Raw genomic sequence first — 13,722 nt, 5'->3', positions numbered from 1 at the left:
ACAATATACTTTTATGTTTAAGTGTATATTTGTCTTAAAGATTAAGCAGATGTCTTTGCATTGTTATAGAAAACCAAGTGAAAAGCATGCGGAATGCCCATTCATCATGTGCAAACCATAAACTCCATTTTTCCCGCACCTTCGGACATACATATAGCTCAGTGATACTCTTTTATTTTTGAATTATCTTTCTGCGGTTTCACGGTTAAAAGGGGATTGCAGGTGGAAGAGAGAGGAAAGGATGTCAAATCTGGAAACACACATTGGTGTTACAGTGCGGGCCCTATCCGACTTTGTGGTCGGGACCGCGAGAATGCCCATATTGCAGTGGAGGATTTGTGCAAGAACTTCAATGAGGTCGAGGGTAATGGAAGCTTTTCAGCTTTGATGAGGGCGGATGGTGGGGAGAAGCCGTGACCATGATGTAAGAGGGAGATCTGGTGTGGCGGGGAGCACTAGTGCTCGAGTAATCGAGTTCTAGCGGGGAGCACTAGGACTAGCGATACAAGTAGTAACACCGGTGCAAGAGTCTCCGGTTGCCTTTCCGGATTCACTTCTTTCGGAGGTAAAAGGGGTTTTGTTTTTGTTTTGGAGAACGAGTTTTTGAAATTTTGTTAAATGGATTGTTTTTTGCGTTTTTTGAGCTTTTTGTTAAGGAATTTGGAGTTCAAATTTGTGATTCTTATTCTTTGCCATTGCTTATTATAGTTCATTTACAAGAAAAGGTACTACTAAATCTTGTCTCATTGTCAATTCAAAACTAATCTTCCTAGAACATTTTATATCATTTAGTAAAATAAAAAGACTAAAAGTAGAAGGGAAGGTGCAGCGTGTGTTTATATATTTGATACCTAAGGCATTGGGATTTGCTTGATTTTTGTTGGGGTTTTAGGTTTCAAGTTGAAGTTAAATGGCCCATTGAATGTCTTTCAACTATTTTTGAAACGAATTGGGTTGATGATCAAAGTGGAAGCATTGAGTCGAGCACCTCTATTGAGTCGACTCAGTTAAACGCTTCAAGAAAAAGTTGAAATTAGTGCTTCTGGTATACAAACTTTTCAGCACCTCACTTTGAAGAGCTTAAACCGATGTGGCCTTATTTAGCTTCCTCTTATGGCTCTCAACCAAGGTTTGTTCAAGGTTAGAAGAGATAGGACAGCAAAGAATAGATTAGATCGAGCTATCTCTTGTCCTGTCGCTATGGTAGCTAGTCGAATGTAGGATATAATCTCTTTCTTGCTTTGTAGATGTATCTTGACTTCCTTACTTTCTTGTTAGTGGTATAAGGACTCCCGGCTTTCTTCTTCTTTGTAGTTGGATGTAGCTATGGTAGGTAGGTTCGGGATCAATTCTGACTTCCTTCTCTTGAGATTAAGATAAGTGGGTTCAAGCTTGATTTTCGGTTTGATAAAGGGATAAATAACCGGCTCAACCCCGAAGGTGGCAAATTCCCAATCATGGATTTCATTACATTCAAAGCATTCTAACTTCACGACCGGTCTCGCAGCGAGACTTTCTCAATTGAAACCCCTTAACTTACCAAACATCAAACAGGGGAACATCGCAGTAGTTCTTTGCTTGACGACCGGAGTTAGCCTAGTTGCTCCTACTTGAGCTTGCTTGACTACACGGAATTCAAGCCCCGGGCTTGATCGACCCACCCTTCAAACTCGAGGAACAGATGACAAGCGCGACTACGGTGCCGTCTCTATAAAGGCTGCTCCACTTCGACACTTATTCGAGTCTACTTTCTCGATGGTACATTCCGATTATCCTTCCTTGCGAAGAAATCCCCCTTCGGGTTCCTTCAGGTACCATTCTTTCCCTACACTCTGGGTTTTACAGGTGCAGCTTAGCTTCCTTAATTCCGAAGTTAGGGTAGGGCTGGCCAAGTGAAATAGATCGAATCGCAGAAAGAAAGTAGATGCGAATGTTGAAAGAAAGTGGTCAAACCACATTCCCTGCGGATCGCGAGAAAACCGGCCTCAAAAGGCTGAAATCTATAACCGACCTTCTTATCCATCGATTGTGAAATCTCGCTATTTCGACCCGGTGTATAAAAGCGTAAAGTGTGCTCCTTCCATTTATCGATAGGGGCGCGGAACATGCTTCTTGTGTGGTTCGAACTAGCCTTTTGTAGTCCCTTGCTTGTTGAGTGTAGTTACGTCCATCTTATATAGGTGCAATTTGATGAAACAAGGTTTTCACTCAACAAGAAAACGGATCGCTAACACTATCGGCTTTTCGCGGTAGCTCAAGAGTTGCTTTTATGGTCGATTCCGTCCTTTCCTTTGCTCCTTTCTTCTATTGATTGATAGCGAGGAAATCCAAGCCCCAAGCAAGGCAGCGAAGATTGATATAGTTCTGTGCTCTTTCTTGCTACTTGCGTAGAGGGTCCGGCCGAGAGTGAGCTTCCGATAGTCTCTTCCTTCCTAGAAATAGAACTATAACTATAAAACCCATCCCGTCTCCTTACTCGAGATATCTGAGATAGCTCCGTCAACTAATAACTTATATATATGTCAGCAATACTTTTCTCCCAAAAAAATTTTTTTTTTTACAATAATAAGTTAATAACACGTTTTCTTTTTCTTTCCAAAACCTTTGCATTATTGTCTCTCTCTCAAGTCTCACCAGCTTTAAAGGCTACACATTCCCGCTCTCTTTGAGCAAAGCAAGCATCATAGGTATGCTACTTTACTAGTCTTTCCACATGCATGTTTCTTTCTTTATAGTTTTAGTTTAGTGAGTTTTTAGTATGTTTTTTTTCAGTGAACTTAGTGCATAATATCGCTTGTAGTATGTTTTCATTCAAGAAAATTTCATTTCTATCTTAAAATCAGTTCGGGGGTGCTAGATTTTAGCTCTTTATTAGCAAGAATGGATCAAAATGAGTTCTTTTTTTGGCTTCTCCAATTACAGTGACTGAGAAGTGACTAGTCCCTGTAAGTTGGAACATCTTTGCTATGCAATTTGAAAACTTTAGAGAGTGGTGGAGGTGGGGGCGGTGGCCTCATAAGTCTCTCTAATTCTCGAGAAGTTCTTGAAAGAACTCCGTTTTTCAAAGGATTGGTTAGTGCCGGTTTCTACGGATGACATGGTGACGATTGATTAACTAATTAGCCCCTGCTTCAAAATTTTGGACTGGGGGAAATGAAAGACAAAGTGTACTTTGATGGTTTTGTTGCGTTGGCCAAAAGACATAAAATGAACTCTTGTTTGATAATTGGTGTTAAGCAAAGCAACTTTTGGTTTTGTCCAACATTTGGTATTTGAGGGGATTAGGGTGTTGTCATGTCTTTGTATAGGTGTTCTGGCGTCCGTATTAGCCCAAATTGATTGCTTGAAGGCCAAGTTTGAATGAGTCTTTGTAGCCTGGTAGTCACAATAAAGTTCTCATGGCATCTCCGTTATCTTCAGTGGTGATTTGATAGTAGTCAAAACAATGTTCCCGGCAAACTTTTGCTTTATTCTAGTTATCCATTAGATTAATCATGAATATTGTCTCCACCATCACTTTTCCTGCATGACTCTGATTTTATTTAGAAGACAATTTAGAGTTTATTAGTTTCATGTGTATCTATATTTATTGACATATTTGAATGAATTGCATTTATTTGCACACAGAAAATCATTGTTAGCGATGGAACTTCTCTTCTCCTGTTATGCTGAATCTTATCCTGTTCGATGCTCAAACTGGAATTTTACTGAGAAAAGCCTACATACAAGTCAATCTAAGTTCTGTCTCACAAGTAGTGCTCAAGTTATGTTTGAAGGTAAAAAGTGGTATGTTCTAAATATACAATGAGTCGTTGATATAGGAATCTATTTGCTTTTGTGTCCTTCTCTCTTGATTTGTTTATAAAGTGGCTTGAGAACTAGGGTGTTTTTGATTGCATGAATTTAATTAGTATGATTGTTTTTCTGAGTTCATTATTTGTTTTGTGATTTTTTTGGAATTAGATGGGCTTTGTGGAGCGGCACTAGGATTTATATTGAGTGAAGTCATTGTCACTAATGCTTGTTATTGCATTTTGAAGATTTGGAATTGCTTGGAAAATCGTATAGAAATTTGTAACTCTTAGTAAATCTGAATTTGTAACCCTCAAAACTCTTTTGAAGTTATATATATGATTCAATGAATATTATATGTTTTTTCAGGCGTTTGCTTGTGTTTATTTTACTTGTCAAATGGTATGAAAAAGCATTGGTATTTTTCTTTGTTTCTATATGAAACCAGGAGGTGCAGGTTTAGGGCAAGAAAAAAATAAAAATAATTTTTTTTACAATATCAACACATTAGTAACGGTTTTAAACCGTTGCAAAGCAAAAAATAAATATTAAAGCATCATCAGTAATCGTTACAAATCAAACTATGCAACGCTTTTTAACCGTTATTAATAGTCACTCTGCAACGGTTAATAACCGTTGGAAAATTTCTTTTGCAACGCTTTTTAACCGTTAGTAATAGTCACTCTGCAACGGTTAATAACCGTTGGAAAATTTCTTTTGCAACGCTTTTTTACCGTTAGTAATTGGCACTCTGCAACGGTTAATAACCGTTGCAAAATTTCATTTGCAACGCTTTTTAACCGTTGCAAATATTTCCAACACTTTACCGACGCCCTATTTGCAACGCTTAAAAAGCGTTGCGAAAATTATTCGCAACGGTTTTTTGCCGTTGCAAATAGCCTGTTTTGGTGTAGTGAATGTGAGTCTTTTAACGTCAGATCCTCAAGACGAATCCCAACCTGTGGGAGCACGGGACAACGACGAAGTTTATCCTACTAAGCTGGTGTCAGACAATAATATACCTTATACCGACTTATATCGGATAGTAGATCAAGACCTGGACAGAAAGGTGTTTGACAATTCATACACCACCCCATCCTTTTCGCCCGTCGCTTTCGAGCAAAAGTACAACGACCATTACCTATTCGAGATGGGTGAGATTTACACCAAATGATTAGTTGAAGTTCGCGAGGAAGAGAATAGAAAAGGAAAGAGAAGGAAGGAGTTGAAATTTTTGGTACCCATTGTTTACCAAAAGGCACATTTGCTCGATTAACAGAAAACATTTATACTCAGTTCTGATGTAGAGTTTTTGTGGACTAAGGTTCCGACGCTTGCAACCACACACTCTAGGGATTTTTAGAAAAGAAAATAGAAGAGGGCTCGGCTACCCTAATGGCGTACTTTCCCTGTTTATATCACATGGAAAGAAGTACACCAGTGAATCTATTAGTCTGTGTAGACTGGATCTTTGAGAAGAGTCTCTTCGACATCTCGAGAGCGCAACTCATGATAATGTTTAACACATTGGCCATTTACTTGAAATTCGCTGTCATTATTTATGTTTTTCAAAGATATAGCCCCATAAGGGGTGACAACAAAGACAATGAAAGGACCAGACCATCGAGGTTTCAATTTTCCTGGAAAAATGTGTTATCTTGAGTTGTATAACAAAACTTTTTGACCAACTTTGAAATCTTTTCTCAATATGTGCTTGTCATGCACTCTTTTCATGTTGGCTTTATAAGATTTCGAGAGATCATAAGCATCACTCTGAATTTCCTCAAGCTCATTTAACTGCAATTTTCTCTTTGCGCCTGCCGTATTAGTATTATAATTGAGGCTTTTGATGGCCAATAGAGCACGATGCTCAAGTTCAACCGGCAGGTGACAAGGTTTTCCAAAAACGAGGCGATAAGGAGACATCCCTATAAGTGTCTTAAAAGCTGTTCTATATGCCCACAAGGCATCAGATAATCTTAGAGACCAGTCTTTTCTAGATGGATTAACAGTTTTTTCCAAAATGGATTTGATTTCTCTATTAGAGACTTCTACTTGGCCACTGGTTTGAGGATGATATGGAGTTGCCACTTTGTACGTGACTCCACATTTCTCTACTAATGATTCAAAAATTTTATTACAGAAATGTTTTCCCCCATCACTAATTATAGCTTTTGGAATGCCAAATCGAGAGAAAATATTTTCCTTTACGAAAAAAATGACAGTTTTATGATCATTAGCACGACATGTAATGCTAATGTAGTCAACTGCTACCAATATGTAAAGGAAACCATGAGAATTTGGAAAAGGACCCATGAAGTCGAAGCCCCATACATCAAAGATTTCCATAATTAAAATGGGATTTAAGGGCATCATATTGCGTTGAGTAATGCGTCCTAGCTGCTGGCAGCGGTTGCATGCTTTGCAATGCTCATGTGCATCTCTAAACAGTATTGGCCAATAAAATCCACATTGTAGAACCTTGGCCGCTGTTTTCTTACTACTAAAATGACCACCACAAGATTGTTCATGGCAGAAGAATAACACGTCATTGTGTTCCCAGTCGGGAATGCAACGACGGATTAGTTGGTCGGAAAATTACTTGAAGAGGTAGGGATCATCCCAGAAATAAAATTTCACAGTGGTTAAGAACTTTTTTCTGTCATTACGAGACCAAGATGAAGGGACTTCCTCGGTAACTAAGTAATTTACTATGTCAGTGTACCAAGGGGACGAAAAAATGGAATACAAGTATTCATTCGGAAAGGAATCACAAATAAGTTCGGTATCAGTATCAACATCACTGACAAGTCTTGATAAATGGTCTGCAACCTCATTTTCACAACCTTTTTATCTCTAATTTCTAGGGTAAACTCTTCCAAAAGAAGAATCCATCGGATCAATCTTTGTTTTGCATCTTTTTTCGCTAATAGGTAACGAAGCACCACATGGTCAGTGTAAACAATTGTGGAAGAACCCACTAGGTAAGGATGAAACTTATCCAAGGCATATACAACGGCGAGAAACTCTTTCTCAGTGGTGGTATAGTTACGTTGAGCTTCATTACAAGTTTTACTCGCGTAGTAAATGACAATTGGCCTATCTTCTCGGCGTTGCCCTAGTACAGCTCCAATAGCATAGTCACTCGCGTCACACATTAATTCAAAAGGTTTAGACCAATCAGGTGGTTGAATTATGGGAGTGGTAGTTAAGGCGGATTTTAAAGTCTCAAAAGCTTGTTTGTAATTGAAACTGAAGTCAAAAGCGGCATCTTTAAGCAAGAGTTTGGTTAAAGGTCGAGCAACCTTTGAGAAATCTTGAATAAATCTCCTATAGAAACTTGCGTGTCCTAAAAATGCGCGAATGTCACGAACTGTTTTTGGTATAGGAAGTGAAGCAATTTTTTCTATCTTAGCTTTGTCGACTTCGATTCCATCTTTTGAAATGGTATGTCCTAAACCTATTCCTTTTTTAACCATGAAATGACATTTTTTCCAATTAAGAACAAGGTTTTTCTCTTCACAACGTGTAAAGACCTTTTCAAGATTTGATAGACAGCTATCGAAAGAATCTCCATATATTGAGAAGTCGTCCATGAATACTTCCATAAAATGTTCAACCATATCACTGAAAATGTGAAGCATGCAACGTTGGAAAGTACCAGGTGCATTGCAAAGGCCGAAAGGCATTCGTTTATATGCAAATGTACCAAAAGAACAGGTGAACGTAGTCTTTTCTTGATCAGCAGGATCTATGACTATCTGAAAATATCCTAAATAACCATCAAGAAAATAGTAATACGCATGACCGGCTAACAGTTTAAGCATCTGATCGATGAAGGGCAGTGGAAAGTGATCCTTACGAGTGACTGCATTACGTTTGTGATAGTCAATGCATATTCGCCATTTCATTGGAATACGAGCGGAGATGCATTCATCTTTATCATTGCGCATAACTGTAATGCCAGATTTCTTTAGAACAGCGTGTACTGGACTCACCCAAACACTATCGGATATAGGGTAAATAATACCTGCATCGAGTAATCTTAAAACTTCCTCCCGTACCACATCTTTCATGGTTGGGTTTAGACGACGCTGCGGTTCACGTGACGTCTTACCATTTTCTTCAAGATGTATGCGATGGGTGCATACATTAGGGTAAATGCCCTTAATGTCATCGAGGGACCATCTAATAGCAGAATGGTGTTGTTGAATGACATCTATTAAATGGGGATTCTTGATCATCAGTCAATTGAGATGATATAATAATTGGATGACTACCATCTGGATCAAGATGTACGTATTTTAAATCCGAAGGAAGAGGTTTTAAGTCAGGGGCGGGTGGAGTGGGTATTAAAGATTCTTGAGGAAAGTCATCGTCCATAGAGTAAACAGATTGATGTTCATCCAAATCGCTGGACATCACGGTCGTAGGGTCAAATAATGGTATTGACTCTAATAACTCGTTTACTTCTTGTGTATAATCATCGTCCTCAAATTCAGAATCGCTAAAGGAAAGAAATTGGTATACTTCATCTTCAGGAAAAGTGTTTGTTAAATACTCTTGCACAATGCTATCAACCCTGTTCACCTCACCATCAATGTCAGGCTCTGGAATTTATTTCATCATCTTGAACACATTTACCTCGACCGAAAGATTTCCGAAGGACATGGTCATGGAACCATCCCTACAGTTAATAAGCGCATTAGTAGTTGCTAGGAACGGACGTCCTAAGATGATAGGAATGGAATCACATGCAACTTCTGTATCCAAAATAACAAAGTCTACAGGATAGAAAAAGTCTTGGACTTTTACAAGGATGATTTCCACAATTCCTTTTGGATACTTAATGGAACGATCAACTAACTGTAGAGTCATGGTGGTAGGTTTGAGCTCATGAAGACCTAGTTGTTTAAATAAGTAATATGGAAGTAAGTTCACACTAGCTCCTAGGTCTAGTAGCGCAGTAGCCGTATATTTGTCACCTAAGGTGCATGGAACCATTGGTCTACCAGGGTCCTTGTATTTGACTATACCATTGTGTTCGGTGATGGATGGAAACTGTTCGGTGAGGAACGCTTGTTGAGGAACATTAGTTCTCCTTTTTGTGGTGCACATATCTTTCAGAAATTTTGCATGTTTTGGCAATAGCTTTAAGGCATCGAGAAAAGGTAAGTTGATTGTCAAATTCTGAAAAGTCTCTCGAATTTCATCAAAATTCTCATCAGGTTTATTCTTTGCCAAGCGTGCAGGAAACGGTGCCTTAGGGAGGAATTTGGCAAAGGGGTCCGCTTGCTTGTTTCCTAAATTCTGAGATGTTGACTTTGTTGTATTTGGTGAATCCTCCGTAGATTCATTATTAGAAATAGATTCATTAGAACCGTCGGATTCCTTTGGTTGATCATCTGGCATACGTATTTGATTGTCTACAGTTTTTCCAGATTGAAGAGTAGTGATTGCGTGCACCTCACCTTGGTTGGGAGTACTTGTACCAGGTGTATTGGTGAGTTCAAAGGCAGTGTTTCCTGGCTTATGGTTTGGAACTGCTTGTCTAGGAAACACGCCTTTCTGACTCTTTTCTTGCGCCAATTGTTGAAGTGATTGTTGGATAGATGTTAAAATTTGAGATTGTTGGTTCATGTAAACTAAGAAAGTCTCACTTGTCCTATCCGTAATGAGTGGCGCAAGTTGTGCAACAGGTACTAGATCACGATTATTGCTAAGAAGTTGTTGATTATAGTTGGGATTTGGATTGGTTGGAACAAGACTGCGGTTGGTTTGATAGTTAGCATCATAAGTATTTTGAAATTGATTCTGACTTTGTTGGTATTGCTGATTATTTTCTTGGCGGTAAGGAATAAAGTTGTTAGTTGGTCGAACTGGTGGATTAGCGAAACCTGGAGGAGCCCCCAACTGTTGGTTATTTTGGCACCAAGCGAAATTCGGATGTTGTCTCCAAGGTGCATTAGGAATGTTGAATGCACATGCCTCCTCCAATAGTTGAGTAGAGGAAGCATATAACAAGGGACAATATGCATCAGGATGGACAGAACTAAGACAAAGAACACATGGGGAGGTGTCAATGTTCATAACCTGTTTTGGTAGTTGATCGTTTACTTGAACTGCAAGGGCATCTACTTTTTTAGTTAGGGATTCTATCAAATTTTTTAATTCAGGATCGGGTTGCACCTCAAAAATAGATGTAGCTTTTGTAACAGTATCCTTTGATGACCTAGATGATTCAGTGTTACCCCAGTGTGTACCTTTTTTCGCTTGTTTTTCAAGAAAAGTATATTCTTCAGTAGCTCCTTTGTCCATGAAGCAACCGCCGTTCATTATATCAAGAGTTTCTTTTTGATGATCAGAAAGTCCATTAAAGAAGGAACGAACAAGGACGACTTTGTCTAGTTGGTGATGAGGACATTCTAAAAGAATATCAGTAAAGCGACTCCATGCTTCCGTACAGGATTCATGAGGATTTTGACGAAATAATTGAATTTTCTGAAGTATTTCAGTAGTTTTCTTTTGAGTGTAAAATTGAAGCATGAAAGCTTGAACAAGTTTATTCCATGTGTCTATGGATTGTGGCTGTTGTCCTGCAAGCCAAATTGACGTTTTTTTTGCTAAAGTGAATGGAAATAGCCGAAGCAAGAGTTGTTCCTTAGAGACAGCTGGATGGTGAAATATTGTGGCCACTTGTTGAAGCCTACGAAGATGATTATACAGTTTTTCATGATCCAAACCATGATACACAGGTAACAAACTAAAAACGTTTGGTGGGATACAAAAATCACCGACAATGTCCTTAAGTTTGATGCAGGAAGAAGGTCCTTCCTGTAATGCAGTATAGAAGTCCGACAGGGGCTTCTCAGCTGTTGGAGGATTGTCGGCCATAACTGCAGAAGTTAATGGCGACGAAGGAACTTGATGAAGGTACTTAACAGAAGAAGAACAATTTTTAGGTGAGAACTTACGCAGTTGCTTATCGTATTTTTTCCGACGATAGGTATGTTCAAATTCTTTAGTGGAACCAGACCTTAATCTCATGCAAGCATAAAATTAGATCTAATTGATAGAAGGAACTTATTATTACTTGAATTTTATGATTCTCTTAAAGATTTTAGAGTTGAACAACTAAGGCCTAAACTGCTGCTAATGTAGCAATGAAGCGAGAAATGCGTGTGTATAAACCAACGGCCAGGTTACAAGAGAGATATGAGGGAGGCTTTCCATGCAAGCACGATTCTAATTAAGTAACCTCAATCTTTCAAGTTTCCTAGACACCGTTGGAATATGATTAAGATTTCTGGAATTAAAATTTATGCAAGGTCGTTCTTAATTTTTTTTTTAAAGATTTATGCAAGGGTGAAATTACAAGCATGCAAATACGGTCTACTCATACAATACTAGATGCAGTAGCACGTGAAGATACTCTACTCATACGTATAGCTATACGAATATGCAAGGTTGTATCATCGATAAATACTTCCATACGTACAGGCAAATATACATCAGTAATACTTATATGTACGCTAATTTGTAGATCAATATTACGTAGACGTATATCAACAGTAACAGGCAAATTTGAATCACTCATACATATCTAAATACGCATATAAATACAACAATGCTAAAACTAAACATGTAACATATTATAAATAAACTAAAATACGACTCTTGTATTGCATAATAAATCGATTTCGGCAATACTCATTGAGATTGCGAGTGTCATATAGAGAGCAGCTTCACCCCGTAGGGTTTAGAAACAACTTACCTAACTCAGATTTTAACCTTCGTTGGAATGTTCTCCTCTTTCTTGACAAAATCGAAGTATTATACAAGACGTGTACTTATATGTAGAGAAATACTAAACATGCAGCAATAGACACTTATACGTAGAAAGACATATAACCATGCAAAACAATACCATTTATATGTATATATACATTGATATGCAATTCATGCCTGATAATAATAAAAATGATAGTTTACCTACGAAATGAACGATGAAACTCAAAACGTAAGTAAACTAAAACTTTAACGTGTCTATATTTATCAAGTTTTCTACTCTCAATTCTATCGAAATAGAGTGGAGTAACAAATTCGTTCCACTCCTAGTTCTCTAGCATGGAATGTTTTCGTAGTTAACTAATCGGTCTTAAGTCCAATGAGAGCTTTACGAAGGGTGTTATACTACGATACAATATGAAATTGATTATGTTGAATTTAAACTATGAATGCTATGAAAATATGATTGTTTTTGAATCTAGATAAAGGATTAGAGGGGAATTGAATCCACCTCGAATCCAACTTAATAACCTAGCATAGATTCTTGTATCTCGATTCTTACGTTCTTACGACAAGAATTTCGAGTTCTAATCCCTAGTGTTCATGGCATTTCTACCAAATACTAACTAGCATGCGAGGTCGTCCACCCATTCTCATGGCAAATCACGACCTTCTAGAGTGGAATAGATTCTACAACGCTTCTACACTATACCACTAAGTTTTCATCAAAGCTTTATCAACCCCTCTAATGGAGGTTTTAGCCTTGACTCATCAACCCATCATTTCCCATTGAATTATAACTACACATCATATTAAAATTCTAACTTAACTAATTTAACTAACAATGTTTCAATCTACTTAAACTACGAAATGATAATCAATAAGAATTAAAACTAGATCTATAAATTGAAATGAAAAAAATCCAAATTGACAAAATAACTATTTTATTTATCTAATCAATCAAGAACAATGATTCAAAGACTTAATCTAAAACAAGAATTGAAAATGGAACTTAAACTTAATTAATCTACTGAAAACTAGATCTAGAATTATATATAGTTTTAGGTCTAACTAGCTACCATTAACAAAGAGCTAAGCTTTTGTTTTTATATGTTTTCAGATCCAAAAATCGTGCATGGGCTTGGAGCCATGTTTTGGGCCAGAGAATCAGGCCCAAAACCCAATTCTTTCAGTCCAAAAAGGCCTCTTCAGCTGCAGTTGGATTCAACAGACTTTTCGTCCACTTCTGCTCCTCTGATTGGGTCAAGGCTTAGACCATTGGAAAGCGCTTTCCGAGCCGGTCGTTTTGACATAAGGTAGACCCAATTCCGAGGTCTGAGTCCAAAGATACAGCCTTCAGAAGTTCTGCTGATTTTGAGTGCTGTTTCTGCCCGCGTTGACTTTGACTTTTCATCTTTTGATCGGGCTTTACAGAGGCTTTGTCTTCTTGAATCTTGGCCTTTAATCACCGAACTCCTTAGCAACCAACCATTGCTCCTTTATCTCATCAAAGTGGCATATTTCTGCACATAATTGACTTTGAAGCCTGAAACGCATAAAAACACGTAATAAGTATTAACTCTTAATTATTACTCACATAATTGGTCTAAAAGTATGACTGTTACAGGGTTAAAACTACAGTTTTGGGCTCTTATCAATGCCCAATTAATCGTACATAAATATTTACAGGTATATGAACATGATTCATGCATATTTCTAGGCTAATACGTAAATAATAATCCATAAAATAGTACATAATAACTACGTACATGGCATTCATACAAAAACAGTAAAAATTTGAAACCTGTAGCGTCACGCTAGTTGCCAAAGAAATGAAACACATATTTCAATCCGTCGACGTAATTAATCCCAGAAGATATTTGAATTTTCTATTACCATTCACAAGAATTAGGCCTGGATATGGATCAATATAGATCAGTGGATGCTGGAACTAGAACATGAGCAGCAAAAGAGGAAAGACACCCGTGGACACGGGTTCCACCTGCGGATGCGAGTCCATTACCGCGCACGCGGAGGATTCTCCCATAGTAAGCTGAAATTTTGACAGCAACCTTAGATACTTGTGTAGTTTACTTTCCCGGTCCTAACTTTTTGTTCTTGGAAGTATAGCAAAAAATCCGA

The 13,722-nt window shown here is 38.0% G+C and overlaps 1 long non-coding RNA gene across 3 annotated transcripts; it reads left to right on the top strand.

Moving 5' to 3' along the window:
- The first annotated feature begins 690 nt into the window (after positions 1 to 690).
- LOC147510307 (uncharacterized) lies at positions 691 to 4,160 on the top strand. Of its 3 annotated transcripts, none has more exons than XR_015216758.1 (3): positions 691 to 725; positions 3,628 to 3,776; positions 3,964 to 4,160. It is a non-coding gene; the product is annotated as an uncharacterized LOC147510307 (long non-coding RNA). The 3 variants fall into 3 exon arrangements; XR_015216759.1 differs by lacking the exon at positions 691 to 725 and adding an exon at positions 1,047 to 1,140; XR_015216757.1 differs by lacking the exon at positions 691 to 725 and adding an exon at positions 2,421 to 2,687.
- Positions 4,161 to 13,722: the final 9,562 nt, after the last annotated feature.

The sequence above is a fragment of the Coptis chinensis genome, chromosome 3, assembly GCF_015680905.1.
Source record: "Coptis chinensis isolate HL-2020 chromosome 3, ASM1568090v1, whole genome shotgun sequence".
In the NCBI taxonomy this organism is placed as follows: Eukaryota; Viridiplantae; Streptophyta; class Magnoliopsida; order Ranunculales; family Ranunculaceae; genus Coptis; species Coptis chinensis.
The sequence above is the reverse complement of the archived record's forward strand: the minus strand, read 5'-3'. Positions and strand labels throughout refer to the sequence as shown.